At 41.6% G+C, this 10,923-nt stretch overlaps 1 long non-coding RNA gene across 1 annotated transcript; it reads left to right on the forward strand.

Moving 5' to 3' along the window:
* The first annotated feature begins 1,470 nt into the window (after positions 1–1,470).
* Positions 1,471–10,237, forward strand: LOC144583848 (uncharacterized). The gene is made up of 2 exons (XR_013537809.1): positions 1,471–6,377; positions 6,881–10,237. It is a non-coding gene; the product is annotated as an uncharacterized LOC144583848 (long non-coding RNA).
* Positions 10,238–10,923: the final 686 nt, after the last annotated feature.

The following is a 10,923-nucleotide window of genomic DNA, read 5'->3' on the forward strand; positions in this document are numbered from 1 at the left end:
GGAGTGATCAAACCCCTAGAGGCCAAGATAGAAGCCGTTCGTGATTGGCCCAGACCCAACACCAAGAAAAAAGTCAAATCATTTCTTGGGTTGGTGGGCTACTACAGAAAGTTCATCCCGAGGTTTAGCGAGATTGCGGCTCTGCTGACCGATCTGACGAGGAAGAAGACTGATGACCGCATCCCGTGGACCAGCGACTGTGAGGAGGCGTTCCGGAGGGTGAAGGAGGCGCTCATCAACTATCCAGTGCTGCGTGCTCCAGACTTCGACCGGGAGTTCATCATCTACACCGATGCGTCTAACAGCGGGGTAGGAGCAGTTCTTTGCCAGGAGGATGAGAATGGTGACCAGCATCCAGTGTCCTACCTGAGTAGGAAACTCCAGAAAGGTGAGAGACATTTGGCAACCGTGGAAAAGGAGTGTCTGGCCATAGTCTACGCGATCCAGAAGGCCAAGCCTTACATCTGGGGAAGACATTTTATTCTGTGCACTGACCATTCACCACTGCAATGGTTAAAGACAATGAAATCCCACAATAGTAAACTTATGAGGTGGGCTTTAAACCTGCAAGACTATGACTTTGAAGTGAAGGTGGTCAGAGGGTCAGTGAACTGTGTTGCTGACGCCTTGTCAAGAAGACCTGAAGAATGAAGACGGCGAAAGAAACATGGACTATGTATATATTTTGATGACAAAAAGTCAAATGTGTCTGTTTATTAAACATGTTGGTTTGTATGAATAAAGGTAACTTGATGTATTGTTAATGGTAAATGTTTAAATGCCTAATAGAGTGTAAGTATAAGTAAGTATGGTATTGTATGTTATTATATGACTGTTTTTGTTTGTTTTGAGTCCAGGTTGTTTTTTGGTGAAAAGCACCTTAGCTTTCCCCCTACAAAACAACTTATAAAGAGGGGAGGTGTTACATACAGCACTGATGTTACCTGTCTGTCATGGGTTTGGAGGGAAAGTTCCATCCTATGGGGAGTGGAAGGCGGGACATCAGGAGGAGGGGCTGTACTGTATATATATATGTGGAGTTTGTGTGGAGAAGCTAAGGAGAAGCTGGGAGAAGAGCTGAGAGAAGAAGCTTGAGTGGGAGTCTGTGTGTCAGACAGGGTACTACTGTGTGTCAGTCAGTACCAACCTGATTAGCCAGAACTGATAGGTTCAGGGTCTGTGCTTCAAGTTAAGTGTTCTGTGTGAACCAAACTGTGTGTATGTATGATTGAGACTAAGCCACGTTACTGTATCTTATTCACTTGATCCTTTTATTTTTCCCTGTGTGTTATTTAATAAACCTTGTTCTTTTATTTGTTAAAAATCCATCCCTGGTCTGTGTGACTTCTTATAGGGAATGGTTGGTGGCAGCTTAGTGAAACTGTGGCATATCCCAGTAGGTCTGGGTTTGTCACAAGCCCATTCTGAAGTGAAGGCTGCATCCTTCTGAACAGGCTCTCGGAAATGGGAATCAGGGGTTTGGTGCTAAGCTGGCTCTGGTCCTTCCTTGATGGCTTTGTCCAGAGTGCAGCTTAGGAATTGAGTTTTAGGCCTCTTGGACCCTCAACTGTGGGGTCCCTCAGGGGTTGTCAATCTCCTCAGATTATTTATTTATTATTTAAATATTTTTACCTCACCTTTGTTCTTGAAAGGACCCAATGCTCTTTAACATCTATGTGAAGCCGCTGGGGGAGGTGTGGTATCATCTGTACACTGATGATATCTATCTCTACTTTTCTACCTCTACAGTGGATGCTGTCCTGACCCTGAAGTGGCGTCTCGATTCAGTGTTGGAGTGGACCAGGGCTAACAGGCTCAAGTTGGACATGGACAAGATGGAGACCATCATCCTGGGGGGTTGTCCCTTGATAGGCTTTGGGGGCATTCTCCCTAGGCTGGATGGTGTCATCCTCCCACTTAGGGACAACGTTTGGAACCTGGGTGTGCTCCTGGACCTGGCTCTCTCCTGGGATTCCCAGATTGCAGCCATGTCCAGGTCAGGCTTTAATCAGTTTAGGTTCATTGCTTGACTCAGCCCCTACCTCAGTGAGGGAGCCCTCAAGATGTTGGTGCATGTGTTGGTGATTTCCAGGATTGACTACTGTAACACTCTATGTGGGGCTTCCCTTGAGTTTCATCCAGAGACTGCAGCAGGTCCAGAAGATGGTTGCCAGGTTGGTGTTGGGTGTGAGTAGATTTGATCATACCTCCATAGTCCTGGCTCACCTACACTGGTTATTGGTTGTGTCCCAGATCATGTTCAAAGTACAGATGCTCATCTATAAAGCCCTTTATCGTTTGGGATCAGTTATTTGTTGGAGCATCTCTTCTCAAGGCCATCCTCCACCAGATCCTCTCAGGCTATGCTCTCCTGGGTGACTATGACAAAGGAGGCCAGAAAATCTTCAAATTGGCAATGGCACCATCTCTCTCAGTAGAGCTATACTTGGCTCTCTCCCTCCCTAGCTTTAAGAGGCTGCTGAAGATGTTTCTCTTTTGAAAAGCCTTTGAAAGTAGCCACTCTTGAATTTATTTGTCCCTGTAATGTGGCTTGGATATGCTGTGCTGTCTGAGCTCAATGCTGGTCTCTGCCCCCACCCCCCCGATTGTTATTTTGTTTTTTTAATCTTATGTTACTGTTTTGTGATAGTGCTGTGCACTAAACATGAAATTAGACAGACAGACAGACAGACAGACAGACAGACAGACAGACAGACAGACAGACAGACAGACAGATAGATAGATAGATAGATAGATAGATAGATAGATAGATAGATAGATAGATAGATAGATAGATAGATAGATAGATAGATAGATAGATAGATAGACAGATAGATAGATAGATAGATAGATAGATTTTTGAAGGCATTTTAACTTAAAACATTCCATATTTATCTAGATATGGAACATTTTAAGTTAAAATACCTTCAAAAATCTGTGGGAAAATTAATGTCTAAAATTAACTACCATACAGGTTTTAGGAAAGAAGTTCACAGATGGATGCAAAAATATGATGGGGCAGACTTAAGAATGAATTTATTTGTTTATTAAGAATGAATACAACTCAGGTAAGCTCCAACTAGTCATTTCCTTAATTTAGGCTCATTTCTCCCCTGCAGCCTGGTCTGGGGTCCATGAATGTCAGGATGTTGGCAAAAGGTCCTCCCCCAATAAGGCACATTCCTTCTAATCTCCTACTGAAACTGACTTCCATCTGCAAAGCAAAATGAGAACAGTCTGGGGCACACTTGCCCAGTGTGAGTCTTATGACCAGATTAGATATGATGTGGATGCTCAGCTGAACATGTACCAGACTAGGAGTAAAACTCAGCTGATTCCTTGCTCCCCCTCCCATCACCTAGCTAGTCTATTCGCTAGAATAGCAAGTTTTTAAAAGAAAAAAGAAGAAAAAAGAAAAGGGCTAGAACAGGAAGGGAAGATAAAAATAGCAACCCCAGGCATCAGGTATGAGGAGGAAAGGATTCAAATGGTTAACAAACTGCAAACAAGTCTAATTTCCTCCCATGTCTCTGAGGACCCCTCTGTGGTTGGCAGAAGCAAATCTGAGGAAACCAGGCTTCCCAGGTGTGACTTCACAGCAGATCCATTTACATTTTCCCCCTCTGCTATTTAGTTGTAGTGGGAAAATCTGACTGGGGAGTTCAACAGTTTCACACATATAGCACATATCACAGTCATATATGTATAGGTTATTGCTGTTATTGTCCATCTCCCAGCTAACAGCAGAATTCAGCATTCTGCAAGCTAACTAAAAAATAGGGGTGCCACAAACAAAATTTTGTAGTGACACAACTTGACTTTGGATCTGCACCAAATTTGGCACAGATGTAGCAGAATCTCTACTCTTGTTCTGTACCACATTTGGGGATGTTTGGGCAACGGGTTTTTGAGTTATAATTTTGTAAAAAGGAACACTGGTTTTACCCCTGTGCAAAGCCAAGCGACCTTAAGCTCAGTTGGATTTAAAACAGAGCAAATGCATTGATAAAAACCAAAATTGCATCCCTGGAAAAATTGTCAATCTTTTTTTATTATTTCTAAGGAATTCAGGCATTAATGGCTCTAATACACATTTTGAAATTAGTGATTCGTAACACAAAATAAACCATGAGTTTGCAGGCTTTCTCTTATAGATTGCCAACATTCTAAAGGGACTGAATTTTTGACCTGGCCACTCAGAACCCCAGTCAAGTACGGTGAAAGAAATCATTTAACTCCTTCCTGGCCAAATAGTTTAAACTCCTTCCTTTGAAAATATTTAAAAAGAAGTGGGAGTGATGCAGAAAACCCATGTCCCCCCCCCCCATGTACCAACAAGAAGGCACATGGGCTCTCAACACCAGCAGAGCAGGACTGCAACCACTAGATAATATTCTTTTTATTGTAATTGGCTACACATAGTAGATTTTCTAAATTTTTCCCCAGTTCCCAGATGGAGGGAATCTGCATCACCCCCGCTTCCATGGCCAGGCAGAAGCGGGCCAGACATGGCCAGGTCTGTTTCAAAGAGCCAAATGGAGAGAGGTGTTTGTGTACACATGCATAACTCTGTGCCCCTTTGTTTGAAGAACTGGGGTGTGAAAGCTGTACAGAATCACAGAAAAGTGAAGTTGGAAGGGGCCTATAAGGCCATCAAGCCCGACCCCCTCTCAATGCAGGAACACAAATCAAAGGATATCTGCCAGCTGGTTGTCTAAGTTTCTCTTGAATGCACTCCTGAGGTAACTGTAAAAACAACAAACTTACTGCTTCCTGCCTCATCTAAGACATACATGCCTGGCAAAATTCATCTTGCCAAGAACCTTACATCTAAGAGTCACTTCCTGACAAACCCCATCTTGCCAGAAACGTTTGGATTTTTGGTACTTGCTTTGAAGAAGTGGGATTTACCTATGAAAGCTGGCATATTGTATGACTCTTTTGTTTTTTGTTAGTGGCCGATAAAGGTATTCTTGCATTTGTACTTTGTAATGGCCACATGGTTCCCCCTCTTTTATTTCAAACGCTCTATGTGAGTTAGGTAAAGGTAAAGGTTCCCCTTGACATTTAGTCCATTCATGTCTGATTCTAGGGGGCGGTGCTCATCCCCGTTTCCAAGCCAAAGAGCCAGTGTTTGTCCGAAGACAGTTTCCATGGTCACATGGCCAGCATGACGACACAGAACGCCGTTACCTTCCCACCGAGGTGGTACATTTTTATCCACTCGCATTTTTACATGCTTTCAAACTGCTAGGTTGGCAGGAGCTGGGACAAGCGACGGGCGCTCACTCCGTTGTGTGGATTTGATCTTATGACTGCAGGTCTTCTGACCTTGCAGCAGAGAGGCTTCTGCAGTTTAACCCAGAATGCCACCATCTATGTGAGTTACTGATTTCCAAAATGTCCTATCATTAAGAGCTTTGCTCAGATCTTGCAAGCCAACAGCATATCACGTTAGTTTGTTCTCTCTTCCTCCTGCCTCCTAGCAATATTGTCTTTTCTATTAAGTTCTACTCAGATTTGAATTGTGATTACAGAAGCACAATATCCCATATAATAAACCAGATGTTTTTGAAAAATTGAATGTGCCATCAAATTGGAACTGACATATAGTGACTCTAATAGGGCTTTCTAAGTAAGAGAGATATTTAAGGAGTAGTTTTTCCAGTTCCACACTCTCCGTAAGTTTCCATGGCTAAGTGGAGATTCAAACCCAGGCCTTCTGAGTCCTAGTCCATCACTCTATCCACTACACTACACTGGGTATATGCAATTAGAAGTAAATCTTGTTGTGTCTTATGTAGCATATTTGTTAGCAAGCATGTTTTCAGATTAATATTTCAATCTCTCTTGACTGTGGTGAGGATGTTACCGGATAGCTCAGTGAGTTGGAGTATGTGGCTACAGAGCCAAGGGTCACGAGTTTGATTCTCCACTGTGCCTCTCAGGAGAAGAGCCAGCCTGTGTAGCCTTCAGCAAGATGTGTGGTTCAAGAGCACTCCCAGAAGAAGAGAATCTTAAAACTACTGATGAGTACAGGTACTCTGTTACTAGAAAACCCTGCTGTAATTTGGAATTGTCATAAAAATACACAGTTGTTGTTATACTGTATATTCATTCTCCTCCAACTACAACAGGGGTGTGGAACTTGCAGTTCTCCAGATGTTGCTGGCCTACAGATTCCCATAGCCCTTGACTACTCACTGTGTCAGGAATTGGTATTTGGAGTTCAACAAAATCTGAAAGAACCACTGATTCTCCACCATTGAGCTATATAAATATCAAGCAATATAGACACCCGAGCAATATTACCCTGTTTCTCACCACAGCAGAGTCAGCAACAGCAGCAGCCAAAACCCAAAGACCACATCAAAGAGGTATGGCCTGTAAATTAGAGCCTGAAAGATACTATGGCCTGAGGCTAGATTACTAACAATGAATTACATTAAGCATCCCCTTCCCCAACAAAACAGCTGAACTTTTCTTTCTGACCACAGTCAATTTTGTATTCCTTTACATGTGGCTAATCACTATGATGGCAACTGAAGATGTCTGCACACTTTCTTTATAACCCTTATACATATCATGTGTTAATTCTAATGTATAGAACACCACTTCCAGAATATACCATTAAGCACTGGATCAATTTTCCATTGCAGGGACCTAGTTTGTACTATTCTTCTAGCTGGTGATGAGAGGCCTAATTATCAATGCCCCCACCCACCCCCAAAAGTGCCATCTCATCTGTTCTTCCCACTGCTGGTTAATATCTCCCAAGATGCTGCATTTCCTACAATAACACAATTTATGCTGACCAGCATTCTAAAAGTTCATCATCAAGGCTGGCAATAAAACTACTATGTTCTGTATTCCATCACAGTCTGGGCCCACCCAAGAACCATTTACATTCTGCATATATGTACCATATGAATTCCATGTGTCTGGAGTACAGGAACTGGAGGCTTGAAGAAGCAAGTCAGGAAACAGACCTCACAGGACATCGATGGGACTGATCCACTATTCTTTGACAAGCAGTGGCAGTGAAAAAGCATTTGGTGTGTGCAGGGTGAGGGCACATGTCTGTGTGTATGTCTAAAGGTGGTTGTGGTTGTAGAACTCCTCTCCAGAAATCTTGCAGTCCACTTTGTTGTTGTTTTTCTATCTGTAACAATGAACTAGCACTACCCTAGTTTGAAATAAATTAAAATAATTAAAGCTTGTCCTGAGTTTAGCTGCAGACCTTTGTGATTTTGAACATTCTGTCACTTTTTAGATCTCATTGCTTTAATTATTTTGCTAAATATTTAAACTTTCTTGTTGCTCCTTCCTCATTTTTAGCACCTTGCCTGATGAAAGGTTCTGGATAACTAAAAACTTTGAATGCTATTGTGCACTTCTAGTTGGTCCTAATAAAAACACTAGCTACTCATGGATTTTGAAATTTATCTTGTTCCTTGTGAATCAAGAACACTACCTTGGTTTCTTTACTAATGATGCCTATAGTGCAAAAGTGTTTACCAGCTAGAGGAAAAAAGCGTGCTTTTGAATTCCAATTGTGTATCTGACTGGTGAGTTTTAAAATATACCATGGATAGTGTGATGGACATGCCTGAAACCACACCTGTCCATCACAATGGAACACTGATTTAGTAACCAATGGTTTAGCAGGAGGGCGGAACCAGGGAATATAAGAAGAGAATGGAGGACAGTTAGAGTTTCAGTTAGAGTTAGGATTTGAGTTAGACAGGAGTTAGGGAAGGCAAATCTGTTTCTTAGGCAGAACATACAGAGGAGCTGGGGGTGTGTGACAGATAGTGACTGGGGTGGATGGAATGTTGGCCACTTCAAATGGGATCGGTTACTGGTTTGGCAAGAGGGTTTGGTACAAAAAGGCAGAAACCAAAACCAGGAAGAGAGCTGGAAAAAGTCTGTTGTAAATTTTGATTCAGACTATTCCATCTGTGGGAAGCTCTGTTAGGACATCTCTTACTTAACAAAGGAAACAAAAGCAGTAACAACAGCAGTGTTCCTGTGAGCTTTTAAACTCACTTCGTTGTTCTATTCACTGGAGCAATAAACCAGGCAGAACATTAAATTTGGAGAGTGGTTACTACCAATATTCCCTCCAAGGTGTGCACATCTGCACACAGTTCAGAGCTCATTGGCGCCACGCAGTAGCAGCCAGTGTTGATGCCTGTTTGCTTCCGGGTTTTGGATGAAACCCTGCCCTCCACATGCAGATGGGCGAGGCTTCTGTACAGTGGGGATGTAAATTGGGTGGAATGTTGGTTACTAGGTTTATTTAAAAGAATATTTGAAAGAAAAGCCTATATTAACCGAGAGAGAAGACCGGGTCTCAAGGCACACAACCCAGATAGGAGAGATTCTCTTTGATGAATAGAAAGGACTGAGAAGAAATGATGGGAAATGGCCAATCTTTTACTCATTACAAAGAGGCAAAAGGACAACAAAAGAAACAAGTATTTGCAGCCTACTCTTACATCCAGAATGCCACTATTGGGGATCCATGGGGAAAGATGCAAAAGAGGATTCTTTGAATAAAGTCTGAGCTAGAAGGCTAGAAACTCAAGAGAGGAAAGCTGAAGGATCTAGCAAACTATTGATCTTCTAAGTAATAACTTCTAAGGTGGCGAGCCCAACCAGTCACTGACCCCATCCAGGTAGAGGTGACTGATGCAACCAGACAGAAAATGTCCCCATTTGTGTAGCTGTTCCAGGCAAAAAATCAATACTGAGAGGAAAAGCCCAAAATGGTGACTTCCAAGTCAGCCAGTCCAAGCAAATTCAGCTGCCCCTTCTAGCTAGAAGCCACAAAACATCCCCAGGAGCAACATTCCAATACCCATTCCAGACAGAAAACAATAGTGTGAAAAACAGCCCAGAACAGTGACTTCTAAGTAGGGAATGGCCAATGAACAGCAGGTTCAGAGTTGGTGACACCAATTAATACATCAAACCACGGACCTTCCACAGTAATAATTTCCTGTTCTCTTTGTGTCTCTCTACATAGTGTTGTGTTCCATTCTGGTGAGTTTGGGGGGCAATGAAACATTAATGAAAGAGTAATATGCATTGGGTTTTAGGTTTAAAATATTGTTTTGATATTTGTCCAACACTTCCCACTACTATTTTTAGCATCAGTTTTTATTAATAAATACTTATTCCAGCCTGATCCATTCCGTTCTGGCCTTTACCTAGTCTGGAATGCGGTTCCTGAGGCTGTTTTGTCTATACCAAAAAGTACATTGTGTATTTTGGTGAAGATTTCTTGAGGTATGACTACTACTACTGTGGCAACATTGCTCTTTGCATAGATTAGCTAGCCTTAAGGTGTGCAAATTTAAATCCAAATAAAAACCTACAATGGGTTAGCAAACAAACCAAACAAAACACTGGTCAGATTTCCAGCTAGGACGGAAGTGCTAGTGTAGTTCTTTTGAAGATGAGCATTATAATTAGTGTGTTGTTAATGTATAAGTTCTTCTTAGCATTGATCCCTTCAGGGATTAGAACTGTAAAGTTTGCAAAAGCTTAGTTTTGGGGCAGAGAGTTACCCTGGCTTTCAGGCCTTTGACAGGTATACTAATCACAGGAACCCTGCCATTAGCAGATGCTGAAGCAGAGGGACTTGCTTTTAATTTTGTGGATTTCCCCAAGACACCAACATTGCTTCCAGGCTAGCACTGAGTCTTCTGAGTGATTTCTGCAAAACTGTTAGCTCTAGAAAAAAACACTAAGCAGTACACAAAATGTGGTGGGAACAGAAGTACAAGATGTGACTGGAAGAGGTGCAGTTAAAAGATATACTGGGAAAGAGATGTAAGATTTGCCACTCACTTTGCATGACATGTCTTCATCCAAAGAATTCACTTTTTTAAAATTAAACTCTATACCAATCATGCCCTATTCTTTAAATTATATGCTCTACTTTTCTATACAACCATTTTTATGGGAAAGCTGTGATCAACAAAAAAAGAAAAAATAATATAAATATTTGAATCTGTGGGAAGTGTGTCATATGCTATATGGCTCAAAGTCTTCTCCCTGCTCCCTCCTCTCTTTTCCTCTTTCATTAATTGTATTGGAGGTTTATTTGCAACCTCGCATACAGCCTATAGTTTGTTTGACAGGGAAGGCCTTCTCTGGTCTGCAGTGATTGTCTATTTATCAGCATGAACCAATAATTTCTTCCAGCCTTTGATTTCAAAGAAAGCCCTGCCTCTCTGCTGAGTGCTCCTCCCTCTCTTTGGTCTGTTGTCTGCAGTTATTGATTGATTGATTGATTGATTGATTGATTGATTGATTGATTGATTGATTGATTTGATTTGATTTGATTTGATTTGATTCGACCACTCTGGGCGGCTTCCAATAAAGTGTATACGATTTGTTTGCTGTTGATCTTTTCAGTTGGTTGCTAAGTATGTGTGTAGTAAAGAAAGCAGCACACACATTTGTAATTTCAGGTAACTGTAAGTAAAGAAATGATTCGTTTTCATAGAGTAATCACACCCTTAGGGTGGCTGATAATCTCTTGTTATGTATGCCATGAATGTATCTGTTCATAGGGAGAATGGATGTGAACTACATTCAAGAGATCATATATATGACCTAGTAAGAGACAACACTTGGATTGAAGGGCAACAGGAGATGGCAGTTCACGAAGGGATACTCTGAGAGGAATGGTAGTTTTTAACAATAAAATTAATGTCACATAAGGTTAGGGGCAGATCTTATTAGATATATCAGAAAGATATGTAAGAATATGAAATGTATGTGAAACAGAAAAGTGACATGAAATTAGTTCAAATCAGTATTGCCCAGAATATGTCTATGCTACACATACACTTCGATAAACTTGAATTAACATGACTCCATCCTTTGGGATCCCAGGATCTATAGTTT

Source organism: Pogona vitticeps, chromosome 1 (assembly GCF_051106095.1).
Source record: "Pogona vitticeps strain Pit_001003342236 chromosome 1, PviZW2.1, whole genome shotgun sequence".
Lineage (NCBI taxonomy): Eukaryota > Metazoa > Chordata > Lepidosauria > Squamata > Agamidae > Pogona > Pogona vitticeps.